Source organism: Protopterus annectens, chromosome 7.part0 (assembly GCF_019279795.1).
Source record: "Protopterus annectens isolate FY-2018-M chromosome 7.part0, PAN1.0, whole genome shotgun sequence".
In the NCBI taxonomy this organism is placed as follows: Eukaryota; Metazoa; Chordata; order Ceratodontiformes; family Protopteridae; genus Protopterus; species Protopterus annectens.
The window spans coordinates 876,758,552-876,785,569 of NC_056739.1; the positions used below are offsets into that span (position 1 = coordinate 876,758,552).

Sequence of the window (27,018 nt, forward strand, 5' to 3'; positions counted from 1 at the left end):
CAAGAGCCTTAAGAAAAGTGGATTATCTGTTTGCCTTCTGTTAAGGTTAGAGAACAAGACCAACCAGATGTTCATCGTGTTACCCTGCTGCAGTCATCACACTTGGGTTATCCTGTCGTCAGGCGGTCCCGCAGTCGGCCGGAATTCCAAAGTCTTGGTCCGGCATCGGTTGCTGTTGCTTCTTCCCTGACGTCAGTGCGCCAGGGGTATATATATTGCATCCGACGCCATTTTCTTCAGTCTTTCTTGCCGCACGGTGCCCGAAGCATAAGCAGTTCGAAAGTGCCGGTCGGCCGACACCTGAGATTTTTGAAGTCTAATTTCAGATCCGAAGTCTTCAATAAAGCTAAGTACCCTGTTGGGGAAACTTTTCTTGCCTCAGACCGATGTCAGAAAAAGTTAACAATTGTATTTCTTGTGGGAAGCAAATACCTCATAAGGGTTTTCATTCTTTTTGCATACCTTGCCTAGGCAAAGACCACGACGTCACTGGTTGTTGTTTTTGTGCTAGGTTTAATAAGCTTACTATAAAAAGACGCTTTGATTTCGCACGACACTACTTCGGTAGAAAATTTAACTACACAATGCCGTCGGAGCAACCGACTACCGGCGTGCACAAAAAACGCAAGGATAAGGACAGGCAGCCTAGACCCAAGCCAGACTCCGAGGCCTCGGCTGGACCGGTCTCCGGTTCACCTGTCTTCAGTGAGGCTCCGACGCAGCCCCTGACTACCGCAGATCTGGAACCCGAGACCGCTTCGGAGCCTTTGGCGGAAAGTGCTAGGCCGAAGCAGCCATTTTGTTTAGCCCCTACCGACGACACTGCAGAAAGAGATGTCGGTGCTGCAGAAACACCTTCGGTTTCTAAAGGCGTTTTCAGACCGACGACGCTCATCATAAAAACATATCCTAAGCTTAAGACTCCTATTAAACCTAAAAAGACTGCACTTAAGTCTCCAGTTCAAGGCCCCATGCCTAAGAAACAGATGCTCAAAATGGCTGAAGATTTGATCTCTTTAATCAGGGGTTCCCAACCCCCACCCGACAAAAGGCCTAGACAAGAGGAAGATTATGCCTCCTCTGATCAAGTGTCTATTTTCTCAGGCTCCTCTGAGGACCAAGATTACTCCTTCTCCCCTTATGACGATTCTGATGCTGAGGATTCTATTCCCTCAGCTTCTCCTCCTGAAGACTACTCCTTCGGGGAAACTTTACACACCATGAAGGAACATTTTCTCTGGGAAGGTCAGGACTACTCTGACTCAAAGAAAAGGCTCAGAGAGTTTCATTTACTCCCCCAGCACAGACCACTTGCCATCCCCCCAGTTTTAGACATTGTGGATGATGTTTACTTAGAATCCAGTTTGAACCCAGATTCTCTGTCTCCTGCTCCAGCCAAACCTGACAGATACTATAGAGTGCCTGACTCCCACAAATTCCTTTATAATAGCCCTGTTGCTGATCCAGAGACTATCTCCCAGGGTCCCAAAGGGGGCTAAGGCTTCTATGGCAAAAAATCCTGTACCCTCTGAAAGGGACTCCAGAGCACTAGACAGGTGGGGGAAAAAGGTTTACACCTCAGCCACTCTAGCTATGAGGGCACTAAATTGCCAATTTCACATGCTAAAATATCAGCAATTTCTAATGTCTCAGTTAAAACAAAAAATGAGCACACTCCCTCAACAGTCTGAATTGAAAGAAATGCAGGATCTGTTGCATGCAACTGAACAGGTGGGCAAACATACTTTACAATGTGGGTTTGATTCTTTGGAGGCTTCCTGCAGAGCAGCTGTCACTGGGTCTGTTATACGTAGGCATGCTTGGTTAAGGGAACAAAACTCTGCCTGATCATGTTAAAGCAAAGCTTCTGGATGCTCCCTTACAGCAGGATGTTCTTTTTGGAGTTAAAGCAGAACAAGTATTAAAGAAAATGGAGGATAAGGCAAAATCTATGCAAACAGTCAAAGATTTTCTACAAGTACACCCCCCTCGCTTCAGCAGAAATTGGCCAACAAAAAATTGGTCCTTTCCAGCTACTAACAGACCACAGAGGGGTAAATACAGACGTCCAAGAGGCAGAGGACAACCACAAGCCCAATACAAACCTCGACAATGGGGGCAGTGCAACACAGAAGGGAGGAGAAGACAGGTCCCAAACTACCAGAAGGCAAACTCAGTGACTTGCACCTCATCTGACCAAGCAACACTCTCTTGGCAGCTCCCTTGGGAGGAAAACTCGCACTTTTTTTCAGACAACTGGCACATTGTCACAAAGGACAAATGGGTCCTAGACATAATTTCACGAGGATACAGACTCCATTTTCACACCTTGCCAATGAAAAGAGGAATGCCAAACCTGCTACAAAATCAATGGGCAGAGGCACAAAAACAAATTACAGCTCTCATGGACATGAGAGCCATTCAACTGGTACCTACACGAGAGCAAGGCCAAGGATTTTACTCAAGACTCTTTCTAGTTCCCAGAAAGGACAATGCCTGGAGACCAATTCTGGACCTTTCAATTCTAAACACCTTCTTACAAGTACCCAAATTCAAGATGCTAACACTACAGCAGCTTCTTCCCATGCTGGGCAAGAAAGCATGGCTAGTAACGTTGGACCTCAAGGAGGCATACCTGCATGTCCCTATCAAAGTTGCAGAAGATACCTCCATTTCATTGCAGGTTCAACCCATTACCAATTCTCTGCACTGCCCTTTGGCTTATCTACTGCACCCAGGGTCTTCACAAAATGCCTGGCACCAGTAATTGCATACTGCAGACAAAGAGGAATTCAAATATACCCATACCTGGGCGACTGCCTCATCCAAGCAGAAAGCAAGGACATTCTCTTACAACATCTGACTTTTGTAAAACATCTTCTAAGTTGCCTGGGGTACACAGTAAACGAAAAGAAATCAAAACTAGTACCCTCACAAAATATGACATTCCTGGGTGCCAGCTTTAATACAACGGCCCAGAAGGCTTATCTGACGCCAGACAAACAACTACAACTGACTCAATATTTCAAAACAATGGCAACAAAGACCCAACTACCTGCAAGAAAAATTCTGCAGGCCTTGGGCTTCATGGCATCTTGCATACTACTAATACCATTTGCAAAGCTGCATATGAGGAAATTACAGTGGTACCTAAAAAGCGTATGGTCTCAACACAGCCACAGCTTGGACACGATATCTCTTATTCCCTGCCTACAACAGGAATTTCTATGGTGGTCACAGGCATGTCATCTCAACAAGGGTCAGCCTTTCACCTTGCCCCCAGCCAGGCAAACTATGACAACAGATGCATCGGACTACGCCTGGGGGGCACACATGGCAGGACGGTGCGTTCAAGGAGTATGGACTGCAGATCAAAGGAATCTGCACATCAATCAAAAAGAGATGCTAGCTGTACAGAATGCTCTGACAGCCTTCAAGAATCTATTACATCCAGGACAACTTACAGTAAGGACGGACAACACCACAGTAATGTGGTACATAACCAAACAAGGGGTACACACGCCTACCGTCTATGCAGGCAAGCAATGACCTTGTGGAACACAGCTCTGGCTTACCAAGTTCACTTGCAAGCTCAATTCCTGCTAGGAAAAAAGAACACATTGGCAGACGACCTCAGCAAAAACATCATGGATCCCCACGAGTGGAAACTGGATCCACAAATATTTGCAATGATAACTCAAAAATGGGGCCTTCCAGACATAGACCTGTTTGCCAGTCCTCAAAACTATCAGCTAACAAAATTTTGTACAAGGACACTTCACCATCAAGCTTGGAAAGTGGACGCACTCTCATTCAGTTGGAAAAACCTGACAGTATATGCCTTCCCTCCATTGCCTCTCCTCACAAAGGTGCTTCTGAAAGTCAGAAAGGAGAGACCACGACTGATACTCATAGCCCCAGATTGGCCACGCCAGCACTGGTACCCACTGTTGAGGAATATGGCCCAGGGCCCACCTTGGATTTTACCACAAATTGCCCATTTGCTCACACAGCAAAACAATCAGATTCTTCACTGCCAGCTCAAAACCTTAAATCTGGCTGCATGGCAAATCACCTAAGCAGCCAGCCAGCTCCTCTTTCCCAAGCAGTTATGGATGTTATTCTGGAAGCTAGGAGGCCCAGCACCAGGAAGGCCTACTCGGACAAATGGAAAAGGTTTTGCGCCTGGAACCAAGCTAAAGGACAAAACACACTTCAGTCTCACATGCCCCAGATTCTACAGTATTTAACTGAGATGTTGCACAAAGGACTTTCTTTTTCTTCCATTAAAATCCGTGCATCAGCTATTTCAGCCCACTACAACACGGATCCACCCTTATTTTCACATCCACTTCTAAGGCAGTTCCTCAGAGGGGCAAAAAACATTAGGCCCCCCAGGAGAGCACCTACACCAACATGGGACCTCAGTTTTGTTCTGGAAAAACTTACGCTACCTCCCTTTGAACCAGCTTTCTCTGCAAATCTACAGTTTCTTTCATGGAAGACTGCCTTGCTGCTAGCAATAACTTCAGCTAGAAGAGTCTCAGAGCTGCAGGCACTAATGGCAGTGGAACCTTTCCTCATTTTCCATCAAGACAGAGTTTCTCTACGAACTAATCCTTCCTTCATGCCTAAGGTGGTTTCCACTGTGGCTTTAAATCAAACCATCCACTTACCCACCTTCTTCCCAAATCCACAGAACAAAGGAGAAAGACTCCTGCATTCCTTGGACATTCACAGGTAACTTCGTTACTACTTGGATAAAACTAAGGTTTTTAGAAAATCTGACCAGCTCTTTGTATCCTATGCTACAGCTTCACAAGGGAAGGCTATATCAAAACAAACCATTTCCAAATGGATAGGGCATTGCATTCATTTTTGCTGTACCCATCATGGAAAACCAGTTCCTGCTACCATTAGGCCCCACTCCATCAGGGCTACAGCTGCATCAGCAGCCTTTCTCAGGGGAGTGCCAACCAAGGATATTCTGGAAGCTGCTACTTGGAGTTCAGTGCACACCTTCACCAAACACTATCACTTACCTCTATACTCTAAGACTAGAACTGGTTTTGCCACTGCAGTTTTGCAGGGCTTACTAGCTTCTTTTAACCCTGTCTGACTCCACCTCCCATCCTTAGCTTTGGGATTCAACCCAAGTGTGATGACTGCAGCAGGGTAACACGATGAACATAGTACAGTTTTGTACCTATCATAAATGTAGATGTTCGAGTGTTCACCCTGCTGCAGTCCAGGTTACCCTCCCTCCATCCCCTCTGATCTAACTGGCTAAATCTCTACAATACCTTCCTGATGTATTTGCTTATAGCTGGAGGGATTTTGTGTTTGTGCAAAAATTGCTTAATTTGGTACTAATTACTGACCACCTTTTTGGGGGCACCTGACATCTGGGGCAAGAAAATGGCGTTGGATGCAATATATATACCCCTGGCACACTGACATCAGGGAAGAAGCGACCGCAACCGACGCCGGACCAAGACTTTGGAATTCCGGCTGACTGCGGGACCGCCTGACGACAGGATAACCCCAGTGTGATGACTGCAGCAGGGTGAACACTCGAACATCTACATTTATGGTAGGTACAAATCTGTACTTTTCAGAACAGGCCATGTCCTGGTGGTTGTCTCATGCTTTTGGGTTTTGTTTTACTTACTATGATAATACACTTCCAGGCAGGGTTACAGTCCATTCCATGAGGGCTTTAGCTTTGGTGGTTCACTAGAGTTGGGTGAAGTGTAAGAGTATTTTAGAGGAAGTAACATGGTTTTCTGTACACACTTTTGCAAAGCACTATAAACTGGATTCTTTTGCCAGGTCCAGAACAAAGCTTTGCTAGAACCATTCTCCAGGGGCTTCTGTTGCCTCATTTTATTGGCTGCCTCCCTCTTCTTTCTTAAGGTATGGTAATGTACCCATATAGCTTAGACTACAGGACCTGTAATCTGTATTTGAACATAGTGCAGATGTGTAAGTGAAACTTATCATAGTGCTGTAGAGTCTCTGTTAACCGGAACTCATGCAACTGGCACTCCTAAGCAACCGGCAGTTTTGATTGACCCGTATGTCAGTGTACGAGCCAGTCAAAAATTGCAAAGTGAAACCACTTCTACTCGATGTGGAACAGCCAGCATTGAGTAGAAGTGGCCCCGCTTTTGCGATTTATGATTGGCTCGTATGTCCGTATATCAGCTAGTCAAAAATTGCAACGCGAAGCCTGTTCTGTTCAACGTAGAACAGAGGGCTCTTCCGCATTGAACAGAACAGGCTCTGCTTTGTGATTTTTGATTGGCTCGTATGCCGGCATACAAGCCCGTCAAAAATCGCAAAGTGGCTCTCAAGCAACAGGAAACTACATTTACCCGGCATATACCAATCACAACGGGTGCCGGTTAAGTGAGATTTTACTGTAGTAGATGTTCTAATACATCACTGTTGTGGTAGCCTGCCTTCCCTCCAACCTCATTTTCTTGCTTATTTTCATGTTGCCAGGGTGAGGATTTGTCCACCATTTGTGTAGTTACTGTGTGGCTTTGTTTCCTGGCATTGTTCTTCAGGTCTTCTACCTCCCTCCTGGGCAAAAAATACTAAAATTCTTCACTCTGCAGCTGTTGTGCTCCTGACAATGTGTGGAAGGTGCCCTTAGTTTTTGGAAGCTGACTGGTTGCAGTGTGGTAAGACCCATATATTTATCTATTAGAGCATCTACTGTTGATTTTACTTGCACAACTGTACTTTTTCTCACTGTGGAGATTTGCAGGATTGCCGTTTGGAAAGTGGAATAACTTTATGAAACATCCACTTGAAAAGTAGGCAGGAATCAATGTAAAATTTGGCATTAGTGTCCTCAGAAGGCATTTTTCAAACTATTAATTCTTTTCATCTCCAGGTTGGCAACTGTAATTAACTTGCAAGATGTTTGAGTACTTTACGAGATGTGTAATCAGAAGGTAGTGTGCAAGCAGTTGTTTTTCCAGGCATTTGCCTCGTAGAACTACATTGTGTGCTTTCACTGCCTGGGTATGATGTAGTATTTGGGAATACTTGCATTTGTGTTGCAAGATGGTTAAAATTGCTGGATGTACATTTTGTTAAGAATACCATGCAATGGAATACTTTTTGATCCAGCAGTCATGTTTGTAATTCTTCTAAACTGTTGTACTTAAGTGAAGTTGAATTCAGCAATGACCTGTCACCCTTAGTTCTGTTAACTAGCAATCTTAAGTAGTTACTTCATTTGTTCTGCAACCTGTGGGTCTTGGATCCGACCGGCAGCTTTCCAAGCTTCAAGATCCGAGCTCCTAGCTCCTCCCCTCTACCCACAATCCCCTGTCACCACCACACTACCTCAGATCGTTTTTGCCGCGGCTTGAATACAAGCGTCTTGAGAAGAGCTCCTGAGCTTAGACAGGGAAGTGTATAATTTTTTCAAGAGATTTTCCTTAAAAGTTTAATAAGTTAAAAAGAAGAATATTTAGAGTGTTTCTCTGCCCTTTTTTGTTTTCGGGATTGCGTTTTTATTCAGTTAAACCTTCCCCTAGGTGTTTGGGCGTGTGAGTGTGTGTTAGCAAAATGGCCGAAGGCCATAAAGCTATTTTTTCAAAGTGCACTGGGTGTGGCCATAAGCTTTCCCCAGCTGATGGCCACACTCAGTGCGTTATATGCCTGGGGGTTGTCCATTTGTCTTCAGACTGCCAGGTTTGCACAGCCTTCAACCCCCGGGCTGTGAGGGACAGGAGGAACAGGCTTATTCTGGCGGGATTGCATCCCCCGGAGGAGACCTCTTCTTCCTCTCCCTCCAAGGTGCAGGCTGCCCAGGTAGCTTCGGCACCCCTGATTCCCTCGACTCAGGCTGGGACTCAACCTCCCACTACTGCCTTGAGTACGAAGGAAGTTCAGTCTTCTCCTTCTAGGGAAAAGCACAGGGAGAAGCACAGACACAAGAGGCGAGCCGAGCCTCATCCCTCGGCTCCGCCTTCAAAAATTGTTAAATCGCCTCCGAGGGTGTCCGGACCTTCTCCTTCTCGGCTCCGATCTCCTTCATTCTCACCGGAGCCAGAGGAGGAGCTCTTATCACCCTCGAGGTAGTCGAGGCGGCCTTCCAGGCCCGCCTCTACGACCTCCTCTAGATCTACTAGGTCTCTATCCGACGCCGATATGGATAGGATGATGCGTCGGTTTTTGCAGACCCAAATGCAGATGGGGGTGCTCCTGCCCCCCTCCACAGGGGGGGAGTGCAGCTTCAATATTTGCCCCGATTTCTCCTTCTTCAACCCGGATCCGGGTTTTGGAGTCTTCAGATCCAGGCCCTTTCGGAGCCGGGGTTTTGTCGGTGCCGGTGGCCCAAGCCTTCTCGACGCCGACCATACCCTCGAGTATCTCGGATCCGAGCTCTCGGGGCCGTGGGCCGGGTGTCGGATCCATGGGAGCGGGTGCATCTTCGGCGCCGCTTATGTCGGAGAGCACCTCCCTTTCGGATCTGATGGCTTCGGCTCCGACCCAGATTCCTATCTCGGAGCCGAGGAGACTGCTCTCGGGGACGGAAGAGAGTAGTTCTCCCTCGGCGTTCGAGGTAGTGGAGAGGGTACTGTCGAGCTCTTCCAGGTCCCCGACTCGGGTTTTGGATCCCTCCGCTCCCCCATTGCATACGTGTCTAACTTCCATCATCCTTCCATCGGGACAGCCTGCTCAGACCCTCCAGTTGGTTCCCTCGGAGGAACAAGAGGCAGTTGACGAGCCCTCTTCTGACAGTCCCACAGAGGAGGTGCCTTGTAAACGGACGTGTAAAAGGAGGCACATGGACTCCCCCGAGTCCATCACCACAGATATGGACTTAGAGGAAAGGGAAGGTTCCCCAAGGTCACCCCCCGAGGATGTCTCCTTTGGAGACATCATGGAAATGTTGCGTATTAGGGGGGGGGTGGTCTGCCCAAAAACCTTCCTCGGATGAGTCCGTATTTCTGGAGGCCTTTGAAGCGGGCCAATCTACCTCCTGGGTGTCCCCACCGGCAGATCCCCTGGTAGATCTCCTGACTACCAGGGCTTGGCAGGATCCCGACACCATGGAGCCTATCCCACGCCGACCGGATAAAATCCTTAGCCCCCCCTTCAGACAGGCAGGCTTGGGCCAAAGGGTCTCCAGTTGATGCCATGTTGGTGGCTGCTGCCACTAAGCGAGAACTCTCCCAGGAGAGCTCCACGGTCCACCCGCTGGACAAGGAGTCCCGGTCGCTGGACCGTATAGGGAAGCGGACCTTTGCTTCAGCAGCCTTCTCCGTGAGGGCGCTGAATTATATGGCACATGTCATCAAGGAATACACTGCAGCTCCACCTGAGTCCATGTCGGTCGAGGACAAAACCGTGTTCTCGACACGTATGGCCACTCTCAAGTCCATTTCAAATACGTCCATGCGGCTACTGTCTTATGCTACGGAGGGAGCCGCAAGGGCCAGCGGGGCAGGTGTTGTCTTGAGACGTCACGCCTGGCTCCGTCTTTGTAATTTCGCGGAACCTTTCAAGGCGTCCTTCGCGAATGCACCCTTTGACGGCTCTTCGCTTTTTGGCAAGACCGTACGCGATACACTAGTCCAAAGCGAGAAGGATTGGAAGCCGCTGTCTGCCGTCGGAGTCCGCTTCTCGAGCCCCCAACGTTCCTTCTCAAGGAATCAGAGGGGGCAAAAGAAGCTGTGGTTCCGCAAGTCTCAGCGATCCTATCCAGCTTCAGACTCCGCGCCCTCCAGAGGCAGAGAAGGGCAGGGTGGACGCCGGCCCAGAGGCAGAGGGGGAACCGCGTAACTTAGGGTCTAGGGAGCCTTTCTCCGAGAGACCCGCGCAGCAGCCCTGAGGGCTTACCCGACTGTCCAGCTCTGGAGGCAGTCGGGGGGCATTTAACGAAGCACCTGTCAATGTGGGAGTCCATCACGAACGATAGATGGGTGCTCCGAATTATATCCAGAGGCTACAAAATTCCCTTCCTATTTCGTCCTCCCTCAGGTGGTCGCCTCCCCGATGTCCCACCCAATCAAAGAGAGGCGGCGACCGTAGAGATTTCAAATTTGTTAGAAAAAAAAGCCATCCAGCGGGTCCCCCCAGACCAATCCGGATTGGGCTACTACTCAAGGTTCTTTTTAGTGCCAAAAAAGACGGGGGACCTCAGGCCCATTCTAGACTTGTCCGCCCTGAACATGTTTGTCCCCAAAGAAAAATTCCGGATGGTCACTCTACAATCTATTCTCTCCTTAATGCAGGAGAACGACTGGATGTGCTCTATAAACCTCAAGGACCCGTACTATCACATCCTAATGGACAGACGGTCCAGGAGGTTCCTCCGCTTCCGGCTAGGGGCCAGTCATTACCAGTTCAGGGTCCTTCCGTTCGGACTCACCTCAGCCCCCAGGGTGTTCACCAAAGTCATGGCAGTGGTTGCGGCCCACCTGAGGCTTCAGGGCATAAGGGTCTTTCCGTACCTAGACGACTGGCTCCTTACAGCAACCAACAGGCATCAACTTTGTACCGCGAGAGACTATGTGCTGTCTCTTGCCGACAGCTTGGGCATCTCAGTCAACATACCGAAATCCTTTCTTCATCCTGTGCAAGCATTAGATTTCATAGGAGCCAGGCTAGATTCCCGATCTTCTCGGGCCTTCTTGACCTCGGACAGGCTGTCCAGCCTCTCACTCCAGGTTTTGGCTCTTATTTGCACCAAAGCTCCGCCGGCGGAGTTAGTCCTGAGAGCACTAGGCTCGATGGCAGCGGCTATCGGCTTCTCTCTCTATGTTCGCCTAAGGATGCGTATATTACAGTGGACACTCCAATTTCAATGGTCACTGTTACTCCACCCATTGAACACTCCTATCCCCCTGAGCAGAGTTTGCAGGGAATCCCTCCTTTGGTGGCTTCACTCCCCAGAGCTCAGGCAAGGGAGACCCTTTGTGATTCCCTCCCCCCAGGTCACGTTAACCATGGATGCTTCTCGCCTAGGGTGGGGGGGCATTGTTTGGGCAGAAACGTCCAAGCTACGTGGACCTTGTCGGAGACCGCCTTGCACATAAATGTTCTGGAGATGAGGGCGGTGCTTCTAGCGTTGCAGGCTCTCCAAGACCTTCTATCTCTAGGAACGATTGCAATACAGACGGACAGTATGTCAGTGGTCTGGTATATAAACAAATAAGGGGGAACCAGATTCTACCCTCTTTGTCGAGAAGCCATGAGAGTTTGGGAATGGGCGATATCCACCAACCGCTTTCTGATAGCAACGCACATTCCGGGACGATCCAACATTCTGGCGGACAAATTGAGTCAAGTAATTCTCAGTCCTTACGAGTGGTCTCTCAATCCGAAAGTTGCCAAGGAAATTTTCCACAAGTGGGGTTGGCCTCGCTGCGATCTTTTTGTTACCCCCCAAAACACAAAATGCAGCGAGTTCTTCGCAATTCTTCCCCCAGAAGGGGAGAGCCCCAGAGGCGCTCTGATTCATGCTTGGCCTCCCGGTCTACTCTATGCTTACCCCCCGCTTCCACTCATGGCGAAGTTCATTCAGAAAGCCGCACGGTTGGGGAGCAAAATTATCCTCATAGCCCCATTCTGGCCTCGTCAAATCTGGTTTCCATACCTGCGGTCTCTCAGTCTCTCCTCCCCTTTAATCCTGGATCCCATTCCAGATCTGATATTGCACCCAACGGGGTGCCCAACACCGAACCTGGTAAACCTCAAGCTCGCAGCTTGGTTGATCCAGTTCCACTAATGGCAAGGACTCCCGGTATCTCGTCACCAGTGAAAACTATTCTGGTAGCGGCTCATAAACCGTCCACCAGGAAAATCTATAATAGCAAGTGGAAACGATTTTCTATCTGGGCTAACAGCCAAGGTCTCAATCCCTTTACTGTTCCGATTCCTACAGTCTTGGATTTTTTGTCCATGATTTTTGAACAAGGGGCCACTGCATCAACGGTAAAAGTACAGTTGGCAGCAATATCCTATTTTCATGTGGGAGACGGATTAGGATCTCTAGCATCTACAAAATTGTGAAAGACATTCTTGCATGGTGTTTTCCTTCTCAAGCCACCAGTGAAATCAGTGACTCCCCCTTGGGACTTAACCTTTGTTCTGCAAGCCTTAACGAAACCTCCTTTTGAACCTGCAGCTTCTGTACCCCTTAATTTTCTGTCCTGGAAAACAGCATTCTTGGTGGCCATAACTTCTGCTAAAAGGGTTTCAGAGCTCCAAGCTTTGTGCATGAAACCTCCCTATCTTATTTTCCACAATGACAGAGTGTCTCTCAGGACTAACCCGTCTTTCTTACCAAAAGTGGCACCTGTGGCAAATAGCAATCAGACTATCAATCTGCCAGTGTTTTTCAAAAATTTTCAAAATAAGGGAGAATACATGTTGCATACACTATAGACGTACATAGACAGTTGCGTTTTTACCTGCACAGGACCAAAGATGTTCGTAAGGCTGATCAACTCTTTGTGTCATTTGCTCCTTCATACATGGGAAAACCTATATCCAAAGTGACACTGGCTAATTGGATTTGTCAATGTATTTCTCAGGCTTATAAGGCATCAGGCAAAACAACCCCATTCAAAATCCGTGCCCATTCCACAAGGTCCATCGCAGCTTCTGCAGCCTTCTGGTCCAGGATGCCGTTGGACGACATATGTTCAGCAGCTACTTGGTCTTCTGCTCATACATTTATTTCTATTATAAGCTGGACATGATATCTAGAAGCAGGGCGTCCTTTGGCTCCGCGGTGCTTCAGAATATCCTCCATAGACCGCCCAGGTTTCTTTGTTTAGGTAGCTGGGGACTCTGTCCCACAGGTTGCAGAACAAATTAAGTAACTACTTCAGATTTAGAAGTTATGTACTCACCATAACGTTCCATCTGAGTAGGTACTTCATTTGTCTGCAACCATCCCCTCCTGCCATCCCCCTAACCTGTATCGGGTTTCTAGGATCTTTATGATTCTTGAGAATATCTGAACCTGTTTATTACAGGTTTTTTCAGGTGATACAGCAAAACCGATCTGAGGTAGTGTGGTGGTGACAGGGGATTGTGGGTAGAGGGGAGGAGCTAGGGGCTCGGATCTTGAAGCTTGGAAAGCTGCCGGTCGGATCCGAGACCCACAGGTTGCAGACAAATGAAGTACCTACTCAGATGGAACGTTATGGTGAGTACATAACTTCTAATTTGCTGTTGTGACCTGATTATTTATGGAAGACCTTGAGACGTCTGCCTGCCTGTTGTACATTCATAGGTGCTCACCTTTTATATTGCTTCATATATGTTATAGTTCTATGTCAGGCCAGCATGCCCTCCCCTTGAGCAGTATGTTCATTGTATGACCTCAGCGTAATGGCGAGGTAGGTGCATAAGGGACATACAGATGTGAATTACCTCTGGATATTTTTGCCCCAGACAAAGAAACTGAAGCAGAAATTGAGGCAACTACAAGTTAAAGAAGAAGAAAGGTGAAGAATTCACCTTGTCTAACAGAAGGAAGAAAGAGGGGAGGAGCAGGTAGAGAGGTTTTGCACTAGGAGGAGTATCTTGCATTTGGAGACCTGCCATTTCCTTGTATTTGGTTTTGTTAGCCTGCTGTACAACCTTAAGCATGTTCTTAGAAAATTGGCACCTGGAAAGAAATAAAATTCTGTCACCCAAAGTGTAAAGTTCCAAGTCTGTAGGCTGATTTGTTTTAGAGAGCCCATGTAAGCAAGTCCATTCTGTGAAGTAACTTGTGATGATCTCCCTTGGCCAAATGAGACAGAAGGGGGAACCAGAGCTGCCTGGGTCAAAAGGGAGTCACTAAAAGTATTTTTGGATTGTCCTTCTTGAGCTTTAGAAGGACTTTGGGAATTAGAGGAAGTGGAGAGTAGGTATAAAGGAACCTCCTTTTCCAAGGAAAAGTCATGGCATTCATTCTCCAAGCCTGAAAGGTCTTTGTAGACTTGAACAAAACAGCCTGAGCTGTTTTGTAATGGAGGCAGTAAGCTCCATCTCAGGCGTATCCTACAGATGGGCAGTGCCCAGGAGAACATATGTTAAGCATTCATTTGTGAGGGTCTGCGGTGGATCTGCCCAAATGTCTGCTACAGTGTTCCTTCCTGATGGTATAAAACAAAGCTTGAAGAAGCATTTTGTGCTGAATGGCTATTTCCCAAGCTTTCAGAAGTAGTCTGCAGAGGAGGTAAGACTTGGTGCTCCTCTGCGTGTTGATGTATCACATAACTGTTGTGTTGTCTGTGTAAATTTGAAGAAGACCAGAATTCCAGAGATTGGAAGGGCTAAAATAAGATGGCAGGATATCATCATCACTTAAGAGTACTGCAGGTGATCAGTCTGATATCTACTGATGTCCTTCCATATCACTGTTGCGGTATTCGTAACATTAGGGATCCCCTGCCAAGGGCAGCCCGACTTACCACCGGAATAAGAAAGCCTTAGGTTACTTTATGGTATACCTTACGTCACACTTATGCTCCTCACATAGCATAGGGCATAAATATGGCGTCCAGACATAGCATTCTCAGGACTTCTTTGCTGCCATTCCGAACGTCAGCTCTGGCCATCACTCTGATTGCCCATGTCGTTGGTGTACCTAACTGCTCAGATAAGTGCCTCCGTGGGTTTTTTTTTTTGCTTATCGTTTGCTTTGTTGTGGGGTTTTATGTCATCCAGAAAGGGTAAATGCTGATGTGGGAGACAGATTCCCCATAAAGACCATCATGAGCAGTGCTTGTTTTTTTTCAAGAGCTTCTCATGATCTTGCATGAGTATTTGTCAGGCTTTTGTGCCAGAGACCTTACCCAGTCGTTTTCCGTTGCTCGCTATTTATTTAGAAAATCAGCATCTCAAACTTTTAGCAAAAGACACCATGGAGGGTACTTACAGCCTTAGGGTCAGCGGTCTTTGAAGAAGGCCAAAAAAGCTAGGTCAGATTCTTTGGCTGTGCCTCCTTCATCGGACATTTATTTGAGGCTGATGAATGCCTGGAGGTTCGCCCGGTTCATGGTTTGAATTCCTCTGCCGTGTTTAGGAGGCCGGCATGGATCAGGCTATTCACACACCCTCGGCCTTGCAGATGTTGATTTTGGACATTCAGGGGGAACCACGGCTGATTATTACTGAAGGGCCGGGGGGGGGGGGGGGGAGTCAAATTCTAGTGAGAGAGGCAGTCCTGACTACAATTATTGAATGTAGGCTGACTTTAGAGCCTTCTACATTTCCTAAGGTGGACATCCCGTCTAAAAAGGAGCAAAAGACAAAATGAGTTTCTTCTGTTCCAAGGATCATCAGAGTGAATGGCATGATTTTAGGCAGGGTTTATTTAATGCCCTTATGGCCTTGAAGCCTCCTCTGGGGGTCTCTGTTTTGGCTCATCCTTTGTCATCTTCCCTTCTCAAGAGATCTAGGGATCAGGATTCTTCTGAAGAAGAGGAAGATTCTGATGAGGAATCCTTGGCTCATTCTACCCAGATTCCTTCCCCTCTGGATTACGGTTCAGTGGAAGACGAGTCTACTAGTCCTGAATCTCCTTTTGAGGAAATTTATTTTGCGATACCATTGCTAGGCTGATGAGTTCTTTAAATGCGATTGTTCTCAGGTGTCTGAAGTGTAGAGGAGAATATTGAGCTCCTTCAAATAGAGTCTCCTAGACCTTCAGCTATTCCTCCTGTTTTGGCTGCTTTACTGAATGCTTTTTCTTCTGCTTCCCAGGCTCCAGATTCTCAGCCTCCTGCTCTTAAAAATTAAAACTGGCTTTATAAAATGCCTGATGACTGTAAATTCCTTTACAAGTGTCCATCTGCTGACCCTTCAATGATCTCTTTGATATCTTATAACCCTTCCAAATTATTGCCGTCGACTAAGCTTCTTCCTTTTGATAAGGACACAGGACCATGGAATGGCTGGGTAAGAAGGCTTATACTTCAACCACTCTAGCCTTTCAAGCTATTTAATCATCAGACTCAGTAGGATCAGATATGTTTTGGCTATCCTTTCTTGGGTTTGCCTGGCTATTTTTGACCTTCCTGATTGTGAGGGTAAGACTTCTGCCTTGTTTTTGTTAGGGGCTTCTCAGGTAGCTCACCATTCCATTAAGTGTAATTGTTCAGTAGATGCTTCCTCTAGGGCTGCTGCGTCAGGTTGTGTTTTGAGGTGGTATTCCTGGCTATGGCTTCAACTTCTGCCTGATGATATTAAGGCTAAGTTGATGGGGTTCCTATCAGCATCTCGAACGTTGACAATATCAAATATGATATTGTCGATGCGAGAATGCCGAAAGTGAAGAACATCAAACGGGTAAACGGAAATCTCCGTAAGTGGAGATTTCCATTTACTACAATGTAGTGTGGTCTCGGCGTTGGTATATTTAAGTAGCGGGGGGTGTGGGGGGACTTGCCCCCCTGCCTGCACCCTTTAGGTTTTTTTTTTGTTTTGTTTTTTATTTTTATATCTGCATTCGAAAATTTAATAGATCATTTCAGTTTGATATTTTGTGATTCGAACTATTAAATTTTCAAAATGCTGATATAGACCCAAGTTGATGAATGCCTTTCTGGATAAGAAATATTTGTTTGGTGCTGCTTTTGATTTGTTGAACTCCCCTGCAAGAGAAAGGCAAGGAGTTACAGGATCTGAAACATATTTTTATTTCACCAGTGCCTAAGTTCCAGAGGAACTGCCCTAATAAACCAGCTTTTGTTAGAAGGCAGTCTTGTCCTCCTCCCAAAGATAAGAAAGGTGGTAGGAGGGTTACTGCAGCTGAATCTACTCAGACTACTCCTGCTTAGAAGCCTTCCTTTCCTGATAAACCAGGTGTTGTTTGAATACCAAACTCTTTCCAGCCACATTCCTCTTTCTCCCTCTGTCTCTTCCTCTTTGGTTAAACATTACCCAAGACTCTTCATTTGCTTAGGATCTTTCATGGTTTGGAAATTTCTTCCTCTTTCATGGAAATTCCTCAGCCACATCAAGAACAGTTAATTTTTTTCCCCAGAGGTGCTTCAGGATCTTTTTCTCTCAATGAGCTCTTCAAGAGATTCCAGCTGCTCAAAGGAGAAAGGGGTTTTATTTCAGAATGTTTTTGGTCCTCAGGAAAGAGGGCATTGGAGACCTGGTCTGGATCTTTCTCACCTGAATACTTTTCTGAAGGGTTCCTTCCTTTCAGATGTTATCCCTTCAGACTTTATTCCCTTTGCTGCTTCCTCAGGCTTTTCTGGTTTCTTTGGATCTCAAGAATGCTTACCTCCATATCCCTAAACCTCCCCCTTTCAGGAAGTTTTTACGTTTCATTGTTGCTTCCTGGCATTTTCAGTTCTCTGCTTTGCCCTTTGGCGTGTGTACTGCCCCAGGGGTATTCTATTCACCAAATGCCTAACTCCTGTGATTGCTTTTTGCAGGATTCAGGGATCCAAGTATTTCCTTACTTGGGCGATCTCCTGTTTCAGGCATCCTGGCCTGAGATCTTTTAAAACATCTTTATTTTGTCATTTCCCTTCTGCAAAGCCTGGGGTTGACAGTAAACTTCAAAAAGTCTTTTCTGACTCTCTCTCAAGACCATGTGTTTCGGGGGTGCAGGATTCAGACTGTGCCTGTGTTGGCATCCCTGCCTCCTCCCAAGGCCGTAACTCTGATTTCATTTTTTCAAGCTGCTCTTCCTCTGATCTCTATAACAGCCAGGAAATTCCTCAGGGCTCTGGGGTTCATGGCATCCACTACACCTATGCTGTCACTGGCTAAACTTCATGTGAAAAAATTGCAGTGGTTTCTGAAGTCAGTTTGGCTTCAACATGCACATCCCATAGACGTTCTAGTTCCTCTTCTGCCTTGTCTAAAGAAGAAACTTCACTGGTGGATCCAGCAGGTATCTCTAAATCCATGGCTTCCCTTTCACCCCCCCTCTTCTGTCTCAATAGCTGTTCACATATGCTTCAGATGTGGGATGGGGGCAGCTTTTGGCTCCCTAAAGGTGCAGGGGGTGTGGTCATCTTCTCAACAGAAAGAGCACATCAATGTCAAATAGATGAGGGCTCCTCTGCTGGCACTTCAGGCTTTTCATCCTCTTTTCTTCCCAGGACCTCTCAAGGTGTTTACATAATACCACAGTGATGTGGTATGTGAGCAAACAAGGAAGGACATGATCTTATCTTCTTTGCTGATTAGCACTCCATGTGGGATCTGGCTGTCCCATCTGGCTGTCCAGTATCAAGTTGACTCTTCATTCAGTTTGTTCCCTCAGGTCAGAATATTGTGGCAGACAACATAAACTAAAAATGCCACGGCAGTACAGGACCGGAAAACAATACGTACAAAAAGTGAAAATATGAAGCCACGACACGGTCGAAAACAAGCAAACAAATTTAATAAGTAGATCAGGCACCTTTTAATCATAATATATAACAAACTTCATCAGATAAAATACAAAGACTAAATCATTTCCTTATATAGGAACAAATCAGTCACATGATCATTCATCCCAATCCCGCCATTACTGATGCATACTAAAAATAAACATTCATCATTTAAATATCATAAAATATTATAATATAACATACATTATTTTACATGTAATACTGTACCTATTAATTAATATTTCAAAATTTCATTATTACCACATCCTCCATTTATCATTCAGTATACCCTACAAATGCAATTTACACCAAAAATATTTTGTAAATATTTTTAAAAAGTTTTTTTAAAAAAACTTTTCATTGTTTCCTGTATCTAACTTTCATCTCGATAAATTCTTTAATTTTAATAAACACATAATAGAACACATGGGTGTTTGGTATGACATCTGGACAGAGGAAGGACGACAAGGAGACATGGTGGTGGAATGAGGAAGTACAGGAGAGTATACAGAGAAAGAGTTTGGAAAAGAAGTGGGATTGTCAGAGAGATGAAGAAAGTAGACAGGAGTATAAGGAGATGAAGTGCATGGCAAAGAGAGAGGTGGCGAAGGCTAAGGATAAGGCATATGAAGAGTTGTATGAAAGGTTGGACACTAAGGAGGGAGAAAAGGGCCTGTACTGATTGGCTAGACAGAGGGACCGAGCTAGGAAAGATGTGCAGCAGGTAAAGGTGATAAAGGATAATGAGGGAAACATACTCACAAGCGAGGAGTGTGTTGAGGAGATGGGAAGAGTAGTTTGAGGGGTTGATGAATGAAGAGAATGAGAGGGAGAGAAGGTTGGATGATGTGGGGATAGTGAATCATGAAGTACAATCGATTAGCAAGGAGGAAGTAAGGATAGCTATGAAGAGGATGAAGAAAGGAAAGGCTGTTGGTCCAGATGACATACCTGTGGAAGCATGGAGGTGTTTAGGTGAAATGGCAGTGGAGTTTTTAACCAGATTGTTTAATGAAATCTTGGAAAGTGAGAGGATGCCTGAGGAATGGAGAAAAAGTGTTTTGGTACTAATTTTTAAAAATAAGGGTGTTGTGCAGAGCTGTAGTAACTACAGAGGGATTAAATTGATCAGTCACAGCATGAAGTTATGGGAAAGAGTAGTGGAAGCTAGGTTAAGAAGGGACGTGATGATTAGTGGTCAGCAGTATGGTTTCATGCTGGGAAAGAGCACTACAGATGCTATGTTTGCTCTGAGAGTGTTGGAGAAGTACAGAGAAGGTCAGAAGGAGTTGCATTGTATTTTTTTAGACTTAGAGAAAGCATATGACAGGGTGCCTAGAGAGGAGTTTTGGTATTGTATGAGGAAGTCAGGAGTGTCAGAGAAGTATGTAAGAGTGGTACAGGATATGTACGAGGGTAGTGTGACAGCGGTGAGTTCTGCGGTGGGAGGGACAGATGCGTTTAAGGTGGAAGTGGGGTTACATCAAGAATCAGCCCTGAGCCCTTTCTTATTTGCAGTGGTGATGGACAGGTTGACAGACGAGATCAGACAGAAGTCCCCGTGGACTATGATGTTAGCAGATGACCTTGTGATCTGTAGTGAGAGTAGGGAACAGGTGGAGGAGACCCTGGAGAGATGGAGATATGCTCTAGAGGGAAGAGGAATGAAGGTCAGCAGGACTAAGACGTGTGTGTGAATGAGAGGGAGGATAGAGGAATGGTGAGGATGGAAGGGAGTAGAGGTGGCGAAGGTGGATGAGTTTAAATACTTGGGATCAGTAGTACAGAGTAACGGTGAGTGTGGAAGAGAGGTGAAGAAGAGAGTACAGGCAGGATGGAGTGGGTGGAGAAGAGTGTCAGGAGTGATTTGTGACAGAAGAGTTACCAGTAAGAGTGAAAGGGAGGGTCTACAAGAGGGTAGTGAGATCAGCTATGTTATATGGGTTGGAGACAGTGGCATTGACAAAAAGGCAGGAGTTTGAGCTGGATGTGGCAGAGTTAAAGATGTTAAGATTTGCACTGGGTGTGACGAGGGTGGACAGGATTAGGAATAAGTATATTAGAGAGTCAGCCCAGGTTGGAAGGTTTGGAGACAAAGCTAGAGAGGCAAGATTACGTTGGTTTGGACATTTGCTGAGGAGGGATGCTGAGTATATTGGGGAAAAATGCTAAGGATGAAGCTACCAGGTAACAGGAAAAGAAGAAGACCTAAGATAAGGTTTATGGATGTGGTGAGAAAGGACATGCAGGTAGCTGGTGACAGAGTATGATGCAGAGAACAGGAAGAAATGGAAACAGATGATCCGCTGTGGCGACCCCTAACGGGAACAGCCGAAAGAAGAAGATTATGATGATATCACATGTCATTCAGCCGTACTTGCCATAATAATTCTACCCTTTCCAGATGCAATGACAGCAGCCCCCCTCCCGGGTTATATTCAATCTGATCAATAACAAAGAATTTAAACCAGTGTATCTTTTCTTAATGCACTGGCCATTTTATGCTTCTTCGTACTGTATATGTGCTCATAAATTCTGTCTCTAAGGTGGCGATCCGTTTTTCCGATATAAAATGCATTGCATGTTTGACATATTGCTGCATACACTACCATCTTTGAACAACAGTTGCATTTTGTTTAAAGTAAATTTTTATTTCTTTTATCAATACATTAGTGCCCTCCTGGATATATTTACATTATGGACACATTCCACATTGTTTCATTCCTTTGCTTCCTACTGATTTTTTACCTTCCAACAGAGTCCTAAAAGTACTACCTCTTTTTAATATAAATTTTGCTCAAAGACCTACCCTCGCCATTAGATCTCTACCATCCAAAAATAATTCCAATTTTTTATCATAATTTCTTTTTTAAGTGGAAAATTCGAGCTGTATGTTATAACACATCCCAAATTATATCCAAAATTGCTACTGGGTTGTTTATCAGCTCCTAATTCAACAATAATCACATTAGTACTAGGCTCATTTGGTGGACTATAATAAGCCCCTCCATTCAAAATTGGCTTATATATTATACTTGCTCTCTTACGTTTCACTTCATTGATCAGCTCCTCTAATAGCAATAAAGGGTAGGCCCTTCTTAAAAACATTTGCTTTAAATTTTCACATTCACTATCAAAATCCTGCACCGAGGTAATCATTCATGCAGCACACACCAGTTGTCCCTTGACAACAGATTTTTTTTTCTGTTGGAAGGGGTGGGCACTAATATAATGTAGAAAGGCATTAGAATACCTTCCTAAATATTTTAGCCTCATATCTTTTCTCCCCTACATTTTTACTCAAACATCCAAAAGTGCAATCTGTTGTTCATTGTATTCATGTGTAAAAGAAAATAAGTCTGTAGTGCCATTAAAATACTTTACTAAATCAATCGCTGTTGTCTCTTCACCCATAATGAGTATGAATATATCGTCTGGGTATCTAGTATAGTAAACTATTTTATCCATGATTTCCTTATTATCGAAAGTAAAATGATGCGTCCAGTATGACATCACCAGATTTGCAAATGCTGACCCGCAAGGTGATCTCATAGCAACTCCCCTAGTTTGAACATATCTCCCCTTAAAGTAAATGTAATTATAGGATAATACTATGTCCAGCAATTCTTCCACCAAAGATATCTCCTCAAGAATGGCACCTTTTTTACGCAGCACATAGCTCACCCACTCAATTCCTAGCTAATGTGGAATGGATGTATATAATTCCTTTAAATAAACATTAAGGAAATTACAATTATGACTATATGGTAATTGATTAATGTTGTGTAAAAAAGTCCAGGAGTCCTTACATATGCATGTCTCGCTACTTGTGTGTTTATTTAGAATAGTATCAATTACTTTAGCACATGCATATGTGGCAGAATTACGGTTATTAACAATGGGTCTAAAAGGTGGGTTACATACATCTTTATGAATTTTGGGTACTCGAAAAATGTTGTTGTTATAGGTTTTAAAATTTGCATGTAATTATACATGTTTGCATGATTAATTAAATGATGCCTGTGCAAATGATGCCTGTGCATATGAATTAGTTTTAAGTATGCTTTCCATTTGTTTTTCATAATCAGTACTATCCATGAGTACCAATCCTCCACCCTTATCTGGCTTCATGATACAAACTGGGGCTGATCTCAACATATTTAGAGAGTCACTCAGAGCAGGTCCTTAACTCAATCCTATGAATGGATGATTCACAGGATGTGTTTCTGGGCATTGTCCACAAGTAGAATACTCCTCAAATATATAATTTTGCCTCCCCTCTGAACAGACAACTTCCTCTCTTTTGTGTCAGAGTCCTGGGCCCTCTGGTTTGGACAGTGAACAGCCTGTCTTTTTCTTGGAAGGAGATGTTTCTGTGTGCTTTCCCTCTCCTTTCCCCTCATTCCAGACTTCTTGTTCAAGATTCAACAGGATGCTCCCAAAATCTTGTTGGTGACTCCCTTTTGGCAGAGACAGCATTGGGTCCCTCTTCTGCATTTAGCCAAGGGCAATCATCACAAGTTACCCCACAGGGTGGACCTACTCACACAAGACAAGGAATTTCTCATCCATCCCCACCTATCCCTCTTCAACTCACACTGTGGGTGGTAGGATTTTGATTCTTCATAGACACCTTTTTTCTGAGGACTTGCTTAGGGTTCTGCAGGAGACTAGGAAATCCTACTTATCCAAATGGAAGAGGTTTTCTACTTGGTGTCTTTCCCGTAACCTAGGTCCACTTTCTGTCAACCTTCCTCTAGTTTTTGCAGTTTGTGTGAATTGCTCAGTACTGCTTTGGCTTACTCTTCTGTTAAGGCTCACTTATCAGATATATCTGCTTGTCTGCCTTTATCTCCTCCTTTGGCTTCTAGATTTGAAGCTAAACAATTCCTTAAAGTCGTCCTTCATATTAGGCTTCCCAGGAAGCCTATTCCTCCTGTTTTGGAGAAATTAAGTCTGTTCCTCCTGTTTTGGAGAAATTGACTCAGGCTCCTTTTGAGCCTGCAATTTCAGCTTCCTTGCAGCATTGCTGTTGGAAGACTCTTCTTTTGTTGACCCTTAAACTTCTGCCAGATGGGTGCCTGAGCTTCAAACCCTTGTGGCTTGTTCTCCTTTTTTGGTGTTTCTTAAGGACAGGGTTTACTAATCCTCCTTTTATACCCAAAGTGGTGAATGAGTTGTCCCTTATTCAGTCTATTTGTCCACTTTTTTCCCTTCTCTGCAATCTACTAGTGAGAAAGGTATGATGGGCATAGACAACTCAGATTTCATTTGGTTAAGGCTAAGACTATTAGGTGATCTGATCAGCTCTTTGTTTTCTTTTATCCCAGGTCCTTACATTAGCTGTGTCTAAGAAAACTGTTTCTTCTTTGATCTCTAAAGCTGCTACGTTTTTGTTTTTCTTTTCATGGAAAGAACCTTCCTTGTTTTGTTAAGGGTCATTCTACTAGAGCTGTGGGCTTCTTCTGGTGCTTTTTTCAAGGATTTGGATACTAACTGTTCTTGAGGCAGCTATGTGGTCTTCTCTGCATACATTTACCAAGCACTACAAGTTGGATGAAATTTCTAGAACTAGAGCTGGTTTTGCTAGGGCTATTCTTCATGGTTTCCTAGAGGGCTCTACTGGTCCTTCCTGCTCCCAAGTTTCTTCCTGAGCTTTTGCACTCTCCGTAATGTTATGAATACTGCAACAGTGGTATGGAAGGACATAGTGCAGTTGTGTAAAATCTTACCATAACAGTAGATGTCCTTCTCTTCACTGTTGCAGTATTCGCATCCTCCCTCCTCTCCCTGGTCCGTTTGTCTTCTGGATGTACTGGTTACTTCTTGTCTTCCTTGGACTGGTGTTCTTACTGGGGCTGTTAGTTCTGAGGATGCTACATCCAGACTTCACCTTTTTGCCCTACGCTACGCAAGGAGCATATATGTGATGTACGGCTTACCTTAAAGCAACCTAAGGCTTTGGTGTACTGGCTGGACATCGGGCTGCCCTTGATAGGGGTTTCCTAATGTTAGGAATACTGCAACAGTTAAGAGAAGGATATCTACAAGGCTTGGGGGGCTCAGAAGCTTAGAGTCTCCTGGATACAGCAAATCTGTACCTGGACTAGACTAGTAACAGGAAAGGCAGGAAACAAGTGCAAACGCAGGCTTTTAAATCAGAAGGTTGAAAGAGATGAAAAAACTTCCCAAACGGCTAATAAACTATAATTTCTGGGCAAGAAACCACTCCTCCTGTGTTAGATAGGTTACCTAGTGCTTTACCACTCCCACTGATAAGCTAGAAGGCTTCTCTCCAACACAGAAGGGCTTGGGGGGCTCAGAAGCTTACCAACAGTCCTGAATACAGCAAATCTGAACCTGGATTACACTAGTTATAGGAAAGGCGGTGACCAAACCCAAAACGGGCTTTTAACTAGAAAGTAGAAAGAGATGGAAAAACTGCCCAAACGGCCAATGAACTACAATTTCAGGGCCAAATCTCGCTCTTCCCGTGGTAGATAGGCTACCTAGTGCTTACCACTCTCACTGATTAGCTAGAAGGCTTCCCTCCAACACAGAAAGGCTTGGGGGGCTCAGAAGCTTACCAACAGTCCTGGATACAGCAAGTCTGTATCTGGACTTGAGTAGTTACAGGAAAGGCAGGAAAAAAGCTTAGAATTTTATTTTTTTATTTTTTATTTATTTATTTTTTGTTACAGAAAAGCAGCTACAACAGCAGTGAATACGATTCAAATTGTAGTGCAGGCCTGCACACCCGAGTGTTTAGCAACACTATGGCAAATACAGTTCAAATAAATGTAATTAAATTAACAAATGACTAAAAAACAAGTGCAGAAGGCAGTAAATTAGAAGGCTACGAACAAGCAGTAATGAGTGCAGAGTAAGAGCAACTGAACAGATAGCATGCAGAAGAGCAACTAAGACAGTTACAGTAAGATCAGATGAATGTGTGTATATATATATATATATATATATACATACATATATATATATATATATATATATATATATATATATATATATATATATATATATATATATATATATATATATATATGTGTGTGTGTGTGTATATATATATATATATATATATATTTTTTTTTTTTTTTGAGGGAAGAAACAGAGCAGGATTAAGAGGCTACAGGGGTTGTCCTTCCCAAATGCTCTCTTTGTAGACAGTAGGAGTGCCTGAAATCAGAATATGGTCTCACTGCACTCAGTTGAGTGAGCAAATGAGATGGGCCCAGAAGGAGTATCCAGATACAAATCTACAAGCGTGGCGGGCAATTTCAAAGCCACCAACATTAATACCAAAACAAGAAAAGGGAGGGTGGGTGGGGAACTAACTGTAGAGAGACAGCCGCAACTTCAGTTGAGTTAATATTCCGTGAAAAACACAAATTAAATACAGTACTATATGCAAAAGAGCAGATAAAAGTGTACTTAGATTCACTTATACATCCAGCTGATTTCAGATAGATGTTAGCTGGCCAAAGCTCTGATATTAAGCAGAGATGACTCAAAATGTACCACTTACATAAGGCAAGACAAGATGTCAGTGATGAGCTGAAACTACCCCTCACTGCTATCAATGGCTACACAGAAATTCTAAAAAAGTACTCTTTAGAGAGAGAGCCACAACTTCAGTTGTTAATATTCGGTGAAAAACACAAATTAAATATAGTACTATATGCAAAAGATAAAAGTGTACTTAAATTCACTTGGAGTGCATCATCATGGAACTCTTTAACAGAGGCATTGGGAACCTCCAAACACTGAACCCTACCCAGTTTGGCTTTAAGGGCAGATCATGCCTCCTAAACCTGGTGGACTTCTTTGAGACCGTTATCAAGGCTATAGACGAGGGAAAGGTGGTACACACCTCCTACCTAGACCTTGCAAAGGCCTTTGACACCATTCATTCTGGTGTTATAGACAAGCTCACCAGCCTGAACATAAATTCCTATGTCACAAGATGGGTTGCCAACTGTGGCTCATGAATAGAACCCACATTGAGAGAGTTGTGGGACCTTAGTTTGACTGTAAACCAGTTACAAGTAGCGTTCCCCAGGGCTCAGTCCTCGGACCCCTCCAGTTCGGCATATACTTCTCAGAGGTACAGGCAAGCACAGGAGGACTATGGCTGTCCAAGTTCGCAGACTACTGCAAACTAGGGGTTATAATTGACTCTCCAGCTGATGCAGACATTCTCCAAAAGGGTCTCACTGAGACGGATACCTGATGTCAAAATGATGGCCTCAATCTAAATGTCAAAAAGTGCATAGTCATCACCTTTGGAAAAAACAAAGTACCCACAAACTACCACATAGGTGCTAGTCCCCTAAATACAGAAGACATAATAAGGGATCTTGGGAACCCAAGTAGATAATAATCTCTCCCTTGATAATCACATTGCCAAAGTGGTTAGAAAATCCTTCTATGTGGCCCACCTAATCACAAAAGGGTTCACATCCAGATCAAAAGAGGTCATTATGCCCCTTTACTCATCACTCATCAGACCCATCATAGATTACAGTGCCCTATTTGGGATTTACCTTGCAAGACACCTGCAACAGCTGAAAAGACCACAAAAGTACCTCACCAAGAAGATCACTGGCCTCAGATGCCCTATGCAGCTCGACAG

At 44.7% G+C, this 27,018-nt stretch overlaps 1 protein-coding gene across 2 annotated transcripts in view; it reads left to right on the plus strand.

Annotated features, from left to right (window-relative positions):
* Positions 1-27,018, plus strand: part of ARIH1 (ariadne RBR E3 ubiquitin protein ligase 1) — a 2,944,219-nt gene that overhangs the window by 621,146 nt on the left and 2,296,055 nt on the right. The gene's annotated exons all lie outside the window — the stretch shown is intronic.